We start from the raw sequence: 12,408 nt of genomic DNA, 5'->3' as shown, positions 1-12,408 counted from the left end.
CCTGTTGTACTGCTGCTAAGACTTGCCCTTGTTCATTAATGTCTCTACATAATTTAATATATGTGTTTAAATCTTCATGTCTCCATGGTCTAATGACCTCTCTGCAACAACAATTTGCTTGGTCATAAGCCAGTTGTTTTATAAATGGCATTGCCTGTTCTGTATCCCCAAAAATTCTGGAAGCTGCTTGAATAAGCCTATCTACAAATTCAGCATAAGGTTCATTAGTTCCTTGTATTACCTTAGATAATTGACCTTGTAAACCTCCATGCCCCTGTAAAGTTTTCCATGCCCTAACCGCATCTACAGCAATTTGTGCGTATACGCCAGGATCATATTCAATTTGTTGCCGTTGACCCTCATAAGGTCCTTTTCCTAACAACATATCTAGATTTCTTTGAGGGTAACCAGCTGCTGCATTTCGTCTAGCTGTCTCCCTGCAAAATTCCTCATTGGCAACCTTCCATAACAAATATTGTCTTCCATTTAGCACAGATTTACACATACTAGCCCAATCTGCTGGCGTCATGTCCAAGTTGGTAATGGATTCAACCATGCTTACAGTGAACGGTGATTGAGGACCATAGGTTGTTACAGCCTCCTTTAACTGCTTCACTGTTTTGAAATCTAAAGCACGGTGAATTCGCTGCCCTCCTGCCTGCTCAAGTACAGGGCATGCTAATCTTTGAGGTCCTGTCTCAGGATCCCATCTATCAACTACGGGGTTTGAGGGCCACTCAGCTATCTCCATAGGGGGAGCTGTTGGTTGAATTACGCTCTCTGGTGATAGAACGGTGTTAGTAGCAGTCTCCTGTTGTAGCTTTTTCCCTAATAGCTGTTTCTCCTCTAAGCTTTCTTCCTTTAAATTTTCTTCCTCTGTCTGACTAGCTTGAGAGACCTTCTCTTTTACTTGATCTAAAATGTCTTTCTCCATGGTCTGAACCTCTAACAATTTATTTAACACTCTTTCAGTTTGTTTTTTACTAATTTCTAATCTGTTATAAAGATAACACAACCCAATAAGATAACACAAAACAAAACCGAAACAGAATGAAACAAAAACGGAACAAAAAATCGTTGTATCAATTTTCCTATTTTTGTGATATGTGCATTTGTGGTCTATTTCTATCTCTTCCTCAGGGGCGAACAACTTCAAACCTTGAGCCAACCATTTTTCCCAATCTGCCTGAGAAAATTCTAGGGATAGGCAGCTTGAAACAAACACAAAACAAATCAAAACAAGAACACATTGTTTTTTAAAATGGTCGCCCATTCTCTCGCCTTCCCTTAGGGGCAAGCAATTTCACTTACCCCGAAGCTTCAGACATTCCCCGTACGGGCCACCAAATGCCGCAGTCTGGCTGGGCACAAATCACGAGCCACTGAAGCAGGAACAAACTTTATTTTTGAAACTGCAGGAAAACACTTCACACAGCTCCAGGGAATCCTCCCGAAGGCCACGCAGCTCGTCCAGGAACCCCAGCGGAAATATCTCTCCCGGAAATCCCTCCTCCTGCACTTCCCCAACCAATGGGAACTCTCGGGGAATCCCCGGAAATCCCCAGGAGAACTCCAAAATAGTGCGAGAACTCAAAAGTTGCGGCAGAGGCGGATAGTAATGCCTCGCCTGTCAATCAATACTGTTGGCAAAATGCCAGGGGCCATACAGACTCGGTCATGGCTCTCAGCAGTTAGCTATTGGATAAATTATTTTTGCTTTTCATTGTGAGGTCTGAGGATATTAGTGATACATGATATAGCATATGACATGACAAAGTTTTTTTTTTGTTTTGTTTTGTTTTCTGGAGTTTTCGTTTCTTACAATTGTTTTTTTAAAAAAATCTCTTTTCCTTTGTATCTATCCATCTATCTGATGATCCTTGCTGTGCATTTGCTAGCACTGCCAAAACAAAGTACCACCGACTAAGTGATTTAGACAATTAAGATTTATTTTCTCACATTTCTGGAGACTAGTGTCTAGGAAAAAAGTGTCAACAGGGGAACAGGGGTTTGGTTTCCTTTTTTCTTACTTTCCTTTTCTTTTCTTTTTTTTTTTAGACAAGTCTCACTGTGGCCCAGCCCACCCTCCTGCTTTCACCTGCAAAGTGCTGACATCACAGGCACCATCATGCTCGCCCTGCCCAGCCTGCGTTGGTTTCTTCTGCAGCTTCCCTCCTGGGTCTGCAGGAGCAACAGCCACTCCTGCCTGAATCTTCCCATGGACTCTCTCTGTGTCTGTGTCCTAAGCGACTCTTCTTACAGGGACACCAGTCTATTGGATTAGGCCCAATCTAAGACCCACTGTAACGACCTCATTTAACTTAACTGCCTTTTCCAAGCTCTGTCTCCCAAAACAGTCACTTTCTCAGCCCAGGGTGGTTAGAACGTCAACATATGAATGGGGTGGGCCAATAATCTAGTCTTTAATACACTTATCTGAGAATAGGGACTAAAGTGTGGATTGAGAAGACGGAGCAGATGGTTTCTTATCCCTCACACTTAGTACTGGTAAAACCCCTGGATGCTGTTCATTAAACGGGCATAGGACAGCTCTGAGAAGCAGAGAGAGGCAGCACACCAGCTACATCATGGGGAGCCCCTCCAGAAAGCCCTCTAAGTCCGAACTTCAAATCAAAAGAGAGCTTTCTTTACCTGGCCAGGGACTGTCACCCTCCGCAGAGACTCAAGCTCTTTGGGAGGACAGCAGCTTCCTGGTCCATCCAAGGAGAATATAAGCACAAAACCCCAACTCGGTGACTTGCTTATCGTCATATAAGCTAGCCAATTACAGAGATTAAAACATTAATAAGTTGGACCTGTGGGCTCTAGGAAGGACTGGAATTGTCCAGTCAGCAAGCAAGCGGTAAACAGAAGCTAAGAAAAGAGCATTAGCTTTGCAGTTCAGTTGACCAACAGTCCTGGGTTCAAGCAGGAGCTAAACAGTCTTATCCTGAATTTAGGCAGGGGTCACAGCTGGGCGAGAATCTATTTCAAAGTCATGTATACCCACAGGGGCATTCACACCCAGGATGTAGCTCCCCACAACCACTGCTGCATCCTGAGTAGGGTACAATTTGTCCGGTACAAAGTACAGAAAGACAATTTTTATAAGAAAACAGCTTTCATTTCAGTTTCTCAGAAACAGGTCTTGGAACAGTTTTTCATAGAAGGCAGCAAAATGGAGCCTTAGGCCTGCCTGTGACAGTTCTTGCTTTATGAATTGTCTTATGTCACTCATCAAAATCTTATGATCATATTTTTAAACTAATCTATAACCTATAACTTACACTCTTTTTGATTGTATTTATCAGTTCACACAACAGCTAGGCGCCTTGGGATCTGAGGAAAGAAGTGGTAGGAAGATCTGTGTTTCCCTTTTGCTTCCTATATCCTGAACAGTGTGCTAGAGAAACCAGCAATCCTGAGTGTCAACTAACATGGACAAAAATCCTCAGAAAGCCTGGCCTAGCCAGACAGGCACCATTAGGGAAAAAAAATCTTTTTTTTTTTTTTTAATTTTAAAAACCTCTGATCCAGCACGCTGCAGAAGATGCTGTGTGCCTGGTGATGGTCCTTTATTCCCTTTGGAAGGTCCACTGGGGATTTAGCCCACTTTGATCAGCAGCTGAGTGGCCTCAGAGAAGGACAGCGTGAGGCCAACATCTTGGCCTTTACTTGGCACTATCAAGACCAGCCTCACCCCCACACCCCTGGCCTCAGTGGAAGTTCAGAGCACTTGGGTGAGAAGTTGACTGTGGTTGCCATCGCAGGGCCATTTTGACTGGGGAAAATCTCCACTGTAGGGGTCAGCATTTGGGTTGGGCAGATTCCCAGAAAGGGACCTTCCAGCCAACTGCAGGAGATTATAGTATAGCCCTGGAGTGTAAGATTAGAATGATGTGGTGGGATTCGGTTGGTTTGTAGAATGGCAGGTGTCTTTGGGATATGTTAGTTCCAGTAGGGCCAGTGAGCCTCATCCTCCAGATACTCCACCAGTATCCCCAAACCCTGAAATTGAGGGACAGGTCATGTGAATTGAAATTCCTTCAAAGTGACATTCCAACCAGCCTCACTCTCACTTACATATGTATATACCTGCACCACCAATTCCTTACACTTGGTTGGTTTCCACAAGATATTCAGTTTTTCCCAAGTGTGTCTCAAAACAAAGCTTTCCTGTATATAACACCATCCCATCTGCTATTTGGCTCCCAAAATTTTGCTGCTACTCCTAGCTTTAGATTATTGTCCTTTTACGTATTTGAACACCTTCCCCCCACCCCTCCCCCACGCACTCTTGCCCTGTCTCTCCCTTCCCTCCCTTCCTTCCCTCCTAGCAGACTTTTGGGAAAACAGACATCAGATGCTTGTCTTTAGTATGACATTCTTTTAAGTAGTTCTACTCCCGATTTGCTCTGATGTATCAAAATGCTGGATACTCAGAGGACTAGGAAAATATACAGTAGACCACAGAATGGATGCCATTGTTCATGTTCAGATTATAATCTCAGAAGAACTCTACCTTCCAGCTAGGATGTAAAAAGCCAGAAAGATTGTTGCTTAAGACAAGGTCCAGACTTGCATAACTTTCCTTCAACCCATAAGAGAGCTGGGGTTTCAGAGGAACCAAAGCAATCTGAAATCTAAGGAATAGCTGGTAGATCCACACAGAAGCAGGACATGAATTCTGGTCACCCACTGCAGTGGGATGAAGACAGGTCCTTCACGCAGAAAGATAAGAATTCAGCTAATATTCGTATTTATAATGAATTGCTAAAGTCTAAGCATGGGTCAGCTAGACACCTTAGGTCACCACCGGGATGGCCGAGTGGTTAAGGCATTGGACTTAAGATCCAATAGAACCTCTCAGACCAACTCTCACAAGGAGTTTGCACATTCATATAGAAAATATAGGAGAAAAAAATCTTTTTTGGCGTTGGATTTGCTCTACTCTCCTCTGTAATAAAAGTTGGTTAATGTTAGATCTTATACAAATGGAAGATTTCTTCTCTGCATAAGTCATTGTTGAGAAAATTAAAAGACATGTTATAGAATGGGAACTATTTGTAAAACACATACCTGATCATTGTGATGTGTCCCGGAAATATAAACAATTCTCAAAATTCATTTATAAGAAAACAATGCAACAAAATGGGCATATTTGAGCACATTTTCTCAAAGAATATATATGACTATAAATACATGAGAAAGATTCTTTAATCTTTAGAGAAATTCAGATTAAAACCCATAGTAAGATACTAATACATATCCTCTAGAATAGCTAAAATTTTTAAAGATAATTGATAGCACCAAGTATTGATGAGGGTAAACGGTGGAACCTAAATTCTAATACATTGCTGGCAGGAGTTTAAAATGGCACACGTGCTTTGGAAAATAATACTGGAGTTTGTGCAACAGTGATGCTCACTGCATTGGGGACCAGTATCACCGCGGACAGGAGCAGATTTGGCCTGAAAACAGCTAGGGTCAAATGTTAACTGGCTGCAGCCATCATCCAAACGCTCTCCGGTTAAACAAAGAGGTACCCGGTCGCAAGGTTCTTCCTTCAACGAAACCGCGACCACCCCTCTGGACTCCACCGACCGTCCCCGCTTGTTGGAGCACGTTGAAAAGCACACCACTCGTTCCCTGGCTGAGTACGCCTGCTCTGGAGTTGGGCACAAGTCTGCCCCGTCTGCAGGAGCACCTAGATTCCCGGTGAGAGTAGGATGCTAAATGACATTTTTGCATAATAAATTCCCACGCTCCTGCTAAGGAAAAGCAACACACCCACCAGTCCTTACCGGGAGTGGGGCTCGAACCCACGCAGACGTACGTCTATTGGATCTTAAGTCCAACGCCTTAACCACTCGGCCATCCCGGTGGCGGCCTGAAGTGTCTAGCTGTTAAGTTTTACTGGACTAGAATTTCCATTCTCTAAAGGACTTCCATCCTCTAAACGATTTCCATCCTCTAAAGGGCTTAAGAATTTTATATTCCTGAAATGAATCTGAAACGAGGCTTTAAGGGGTGTGTAAAATAAACGCACCCTGTGCAAAGCCTCCCGGAAAGAAACACGGGGGAAAGGTTATCTTCGACAAAGACTATTGAATCACTGGCTCGTGCCACACCTTGCACGGGCGCTAGAGAAGGGAGAAGCATCCAACCTCGGGGACTCCGGTTAGGACGAACATTCGGAGTTTTAAAAGGCGCAGACTCCAGGGGAATACCGCCGTTCCAGACCCGGCCCCTGCGCCAGGCGCGCTCCCCGCATGTCCCAACGCCGGCGCCCACGTGCGGAGTTCGAGTGCGAGACGCGGATATTAATCAGGAGGTGTTTTAGCCGAGAGCCCTAACTGCACTCGGAGGAAACCCGTTCCTGAGGCCTGCTGCGCCCAGGGCACCGAGGCAAGTGCACACCACCTACCAAGTCAGCAGGACGCGACAGACACTCCGGGGAGGAAGGGTGGGTAAGCGCAAAAGCCGGTCCAGCTAGGTAACTGGATGCTGATGAACGTCTGTGAGGACCTCTGCAACTAGAAATTGAATCCTGTTGAATCCTGCAGTTTGGAATAGAATTAATTTACAAACAACATGAAACTCCTATTAAGAGCCACAGAAATGAACACACTCCACCACCCCCACCCCCTGTTATTTTTGGATACCAGGCAAAAGAACTGGAATACAAGAGGTTTGTATCTGCGGAACACAAGCAAAGATGAATAACTCTCTACCGACGACCATTGAGGCAGAAAGAGTCTTGCTTTGGGGAATTCACAGAGCTTTGGAGGCTCACAAAGGTGTCTTCCCCCAGTGCCTGATCAAGCCATGAAAATATGAATGTACCCTTAGCCCATGGGTCCATTCAGCTCTGGGTTCTGCCTCTGACCTTCTAGACGGTCTGTCCCCGTGAGCACATGGCCTGGAGAGTCTTGCCTTTGCATGTGGAGGGGAATCCAGGCCTGTCAGTGCTGGGGTCAGAGTCAAGTTGGGAGGATCATGTCGTGCATTCAGAAAAAGACATCAAAAAGAGGAGTCCCCCCTAGATTGATATACACAAGACGTCTTTTATTCTATCTTTATTAACATAGAATTATCTACGAAGTTTATAAAATGTCTAGAAAGTTTATAAAATGTCTAGAAAGTTTAACACCTATATATGACAAAAATAATAGAAATATATGCAGAAAAAAATGTATATTTTTTTAAAAATGTCTTAAAGATTTAGGGCAAAGATCCCAGCGCCGTAGTGCATTGTTAGAGTCTGTAAACAAGTCAAAATAACACCTGGCATTTTGCCAGGGGAATGTTAGAGTTGGTAAACAAGTCTGGATGGTGCCTGGCAAAATGCCAGAGGGAGTGGTTTGAGAAGTAACACCAGCGAGCCATTAAGTGTGGAGATTCCTTATTGGTTGACTGATGTATCTAGTTTATGCTAATTAGATAAGCTGTGTGGAATGTATAAATACTGCTCCTGTCCTGCAATAAATGGCTCCTACTCCTGCTGTATCAACATACACAAGTTGTTCGTCACCCCCCCCCCCCCTTATTTTGCTGCAGCCGGACTGCAGCAGCGCATGACTGTAATTCCAGCGGCCCAGGAGGCTGAGACAGGAGAATCGAGTGTTCAAAGCCAGCCTCAGCAAATTAGCGAGGCATTGAGCAACTCAGGAAGACCCTGTCTCTAAATAAAATATAAAAGGGGGGATGTTTCTCAGTGGCTAAGCACCCGTGGGTTCAGTCCTTAGTAAAAAAAAAAATCTAGGGCAAAGAGAACTTTTTTAAAAAGAGTTTTGAAAGCACAAACATCTTACAGCAAAATGCTGGTATGAACTGCTTCATCTAACTCAAAGATATGTTCAAGGAAGGTCACAGCGGGAACTATTCAGAAAGGTATGAGAAAAGAGAAGATATTTAAAATACTTTAAATGACAAGATTTTAATCTATATTATTTAGTAGTGAGACATGAAAATCAGCAAGATCAGAGACAGCACGCTCAGTAGGAAATGGATAAAGAATAGGGACTGAAAGCTCATCAACCCCAAGAGAGAGAAGAAAGATTTAAAAAGATTGAACTTAAAAGATTTTAACATTGAATATTGTTAGTAATTTATAAAATGCAGAGAAATTGAGATGCTGCTCTACCTCTATTGGACCAGAAGAACTAGACAGCTGGATGTGTCCATTACAGCAGGAAGGAGAATACAATGGCTATCAGCTCCTGCTGGAGGCTGTTACCTTGATGCAGCCACCTGGAGTTAAGATGATTTACACCTGGCTGTGAGGGCCTTCTCCTAGTTGTACAAGACCCTCAAACCCAAAGTCCAAAGGCACAGATTGTGTCACATATAAAGGGTAATTGCAGAGTTAGTCTTTCAGAATCATATTCAACAGTGATGCCACCATCCGAGTGGTAAATGCAAATATTGACTATTATGGGAAGCAATAGAGTAGGTGTGCATGTGCCAATACTGTGGCCTTTAAAATGTACCAGTACACGTGGACTTTAAAAAGGAAGGTTTTTTGTTTAAAAAAATGAACACAGGAGTTCCCCCCCACACCCCATTAACACTAACTGTGCTGCTCTCTGGCCTCCAAATCCTACTTCCTCCCTCTACTTTCTGATCTTGGTCCTGTGCATTCCCTCCTTTACAGTCCCTTAATGTTCTGTGTAGGGTAGAAAGAAAGCAAGCAAACGCTTTTCTTAATTTGCCATCATTACAGTTAGGTCTGTGTCAGCTATGATTTCTCATCTCCATGGAACCCCAAGGGTTAGCAAAATACTGGTAGTGACAAAGAATGACCATTAATTTGAGGTCAAAATACTAAAGAACGTCATTTGGGGGGGGGGGTCAAATCTCCCTGTTATTTTACCACTGACCTGTGATCGGAGGCTAAGCTGAGGACGTAATCAGAACCGTGTGCAGGCTGCTTGCTAGCTCCTTCCCTGGCAGCTTTTGGAATGTGAAGCACGGTCCCAGGAGCTCCCCGGAGAGACACGGGGAGGCGGTCTTCTGTCCCGGGAGTCCCGGGTTGCCCCTATGGATATGCTCGAAGAAGCCGCCAATAAACACATAGAAGAGTAAAAAGAAGTGTGCATGCGTGTGTGTGCATGCGCGTGTTTGCATGCGTGTGTGTGCATGCGCGGTGTGTGCATGCGCGTGTGTGCATGCCTATACACACTTTTAAGACTCTTTGGTCCTGTCTTGGTTTTAAGCCTCCCAAACACACCCGGCTGTTTCTCTCCTGTTCCCTGCCTTTGCTGAGTCGCCTGATTTGGGTTTCAGTCCTCAAAGTGTGTCACCTAGGTGGTCCTGGAGTTTGAAGGAGCCTCGCCGCCGCAGGTGACGGACAAGCTGTGGCGTGAAGCACAAAGAGCCCATCAGGTCCTGGTTTTCAGGAGGGGAGAGATGACAGCGGGAGCACCTAAGCCGAGAAGAGAACGTGCCAAGCCACTTGCAGCAGCCCCTCCCGGAGTAGGCCCTCCCGGGAGCCGCTCTGGACACTTCGAGCCCTGAAAGGACGTGGTTAGCTGAGTTTTAACTAATTGAGATAGGAAACGGGGACGCTCAGCAGCGTTTCTGTAGTGTAGTGGTTATCACGTTCGCCTAACACGCGAAAGGTCCCCGGTTCGAAACCGGGCGGAAACAGCGGTGCATTTGCTTTTGTAAGTTGACTCTGTTCTGATTTAAACCAAATCCCAAACCTCCACCTTCGTTTGCAACTCAGAATTTTCAATCAAAAGAATGATATAATAGTAGCGCTGAGACTTACTTCCTTGCGCTCCCTGAAAGCCGCTTCGGTCTGCGTGGTGCAGCGCCGCAGTGCACAGCTTGGCTGCACAGCCTGGCCGCTGGCAGGGCGTCCGCAGTGAGCGCGTAGGAGAGCACAGGACCCGGGGGAGAAGAGCGGGGCCACTTCAAAGAAGTTTGCCTTGTTCTCTGGTAAAATGAGGAGGCGTCGGATTTTAAGCCGCGAAACGATTCTGTACGAGTGATTTGAAGGTCTTTCTGCCACCTCTGGGGAGAAGATTTTGTACGGACAGAAGGAAGGCAAGGAGATGCACGTCCCCTCCTCGGAGCTCCTGGTGGTGACAGTGGAGGTGGTGAGGAATAGCGTCTGGGGACATTTCAAGGACAAAGCCAAGAGGAATGGGTGTGAAGAGGGAGAGAAAGAATACAATCAGCGATGACTCCTCGGAAGGTTTTCCGGAAAACCTGGAGGGTTGAGTATCCAAACCTGGAGGCTGAGGGACTGCACTGGACATTACTGGAGCCCGAGGTGGACAAAGCCCCCAGGCAGAGAGTGTAAGAAGAAAGGCCAGAGACCCCTCCTGAGGAGGCCGCTGAGAAGGGTGGAGACCAGGGCTGCCCAGAGGGGCCAGCGGTGGACAGGCACTCCGGAGGCCTGCTGGGGGTTAGACTAAGGATCATTTCAAGAAGCACAGCTCCTCTCCTCTCTCTGAGAAGTCAAGAAAGAGAGGGACTTGGGAGTGACCAGTGATCCTAGACGGGTAGGGGTCATTGGTCACGTGACCAGAAGTTGCCAAGAAGTAATGGTGCCAAAAAGAAAGTTTTAAGTGTTAGAGTCTGTAAACAAGTCTGGATGGTGCCTGGCAAAATGCCAGAGGGAGTGGTTTGAGAAGTAACAAAAGCGAGCCATTAAGTGTGGAGATTCCTGATTGGTTGACTGATGTATCTAGTTTATGCTAATTAGATAAGCTGTGTGGAATGTATAAATACTGCTCCTGTCCTGCAATAAACGGCTCCCACTCCTGCTGTATCAAGGTACACAAGTTGTTCATCACACCCCCCCCCCCCCCCCCGTTATTTTGCTGCAGCCGGACTGCTGCATTTATGGAAAAATAGAAGTGGAAAAAGTGCAGATAGTAAATCCGGATAAGTCTTTACAGACTTGTGTGTGACACACACACACACACAGAATCATCTGAGAAAATGTTTCCCTGGGGTCTTCAGTCGCCCTCCATTTTCCTTCCCTGCTCACACACTCCTGGCTGATGGCTACCTTGTTATGGTGGTATTAATGAAAAAGTAGACAAATAGACCAATGGAACATAATGTAGAACCCAGAAATAGATGGACACAAATATTGTCAATGTAACAGACAAAAGATACTCTTTTCAACAAATACTGCTAGAACAACACCACCCACATGAAAAAAAAAAATCTAGACACAGACTTCACATCTTCACAATAATTAATTCAAAATGTGCCATAGACCTAAATGCAAAAGGCAAAAACTTTGAAATTCCTAGAGGATGACTTAATAGAACTTGGTCTAAGGGTGACTTTGTAAATACAATGCTAAAGGTATGATCAGTGAAAAAGCAAACATATTTCATATGGATGATCTGGACTTCATTAAAGTCAGAAACTTCTGCTCTGCAAAAGGTGCTATCAAGACACGAGAAGTTGCAGACTAGAAGAAAACATTTAAAAACTCATATCTGATAAATGCCTGTTATCCAAAATATACCAAGAAAACTTAATACTCAACAATAAGAAAATGGGGGCTGGGGTTGTGGCTCAGTGGTAGAGCGCTTGCCTAGCATGTGTGAGACACTGGGTTCGATTCTCAGCACTTCATATAAACAAATAAATAAAAAAATAAAGGTCCATCAATAACTAATAAATTGAAAAAAAAAACAATAAGAAAATGAATGACCTAACTTAAAACTGGTCAAGAGAGCTGACCAAATACCTCACCAAAGAAGAAATGCAGACACAAATGGGCTCAGGAAGCGTTCAATTTCATGTGTCATCAGGGAGTTACATGCTGGGAGCCATTAGCCAAGTAGGTATGACAATTTCCTTACCAGCATACCCCATGTTGCTGACATTTTGCAGTGACATTGAATGTAGGTGACCTTGCTCAAGGACCAGGGCGGATTAGGGTGTTCCCGGTTTAAGATAATCGGGTTTAGGGCGTTCCCAGTTTAGGTTCCAGGTTTAAGGTTTAAGATTATTCCTGCTGGGAATAGGGCGTATCCTGCTGCCTGAGTTCCCCTTGAGTTCTCACGGGATTCAGACAGTATATTTTTTTGGGAGACAGAAGCCCAGTGGAAGTGGATTTGGGCAAAGAACGTGGATTTCCGGCTGGTGTAAGTTTGGGAATAAAGAGTTGCTGTTTGAATCTACAAGCTGTGTGGTGGCTCGTGATTGTGTGCCCAGCCAGACTGCGGCATTTGTGCCCAGCCAGACTGCGGCAGTTACAAATTAGAATGACACTGAAGTAGTACACACACTTATCAGAATGGCAAAACTCCAAAACTGCCACAGTCCGGCTGCAGCAAAATAACCGGGGGGTGACAAATAACTTGTGTACGTTGATACAACAGGAATGGGAGCCGTTTATTGCAGGACAGGAGCAGTATTTATACATTCCAC

At 44.9% G+C, this 12,408-nt stretch overlaps 2 non-coding genes across 2 annotated transcripts; one reads left to right on the top strand and one right to left on the bottom strand.

Annotated features, from left to right (window-relative positions):
• Positions 1-5,801: 5,801 nt before the first annotated feature.
• On the bottom strand, positions 5,802-5,884 carry Trnal-uaa (transfer RNA leucine (anticodon UAA)). Its single transcript has one exon. It is a non-coding gene; the product is annotated as a tRNA-Leu (tRNA).
• A 3,694-nt stretch (positions 5,885-9,578) lies between these two features.
• On the top strand, positions 9,579-9,651 carry Trnav-aac (transfer RNA valine (anticodon AAC)). The gene has a single exon. It is a non-coding gene; the product is annotated as a tRNA-Val (tRNA).
• Positions 9,652-12,408: the final 2,757 nt, after the last annotated feature.

The sequence above is a fragment of the Marmota monax genome, unplaced genomic scaffold (genome assembly GCF_021218885.2).
Source record: "Marmota monax isolate L192 unplaced genomic scaffold, Marmota_monax_Labrador192_F-V1.1 WCK01_AAM20220418_F8-fsc00141, whole genome shotgun sequence".
NCBI lineage: Eukaryota > Metazoa > Chordata > Mammalia > Rodentia > Sciuridae > Marmota > Marmota monax.
Note: the sequence above shows the minus strand (reverse complement) of the source record. Positions and strands in the feature narration are given on the sequence as shown.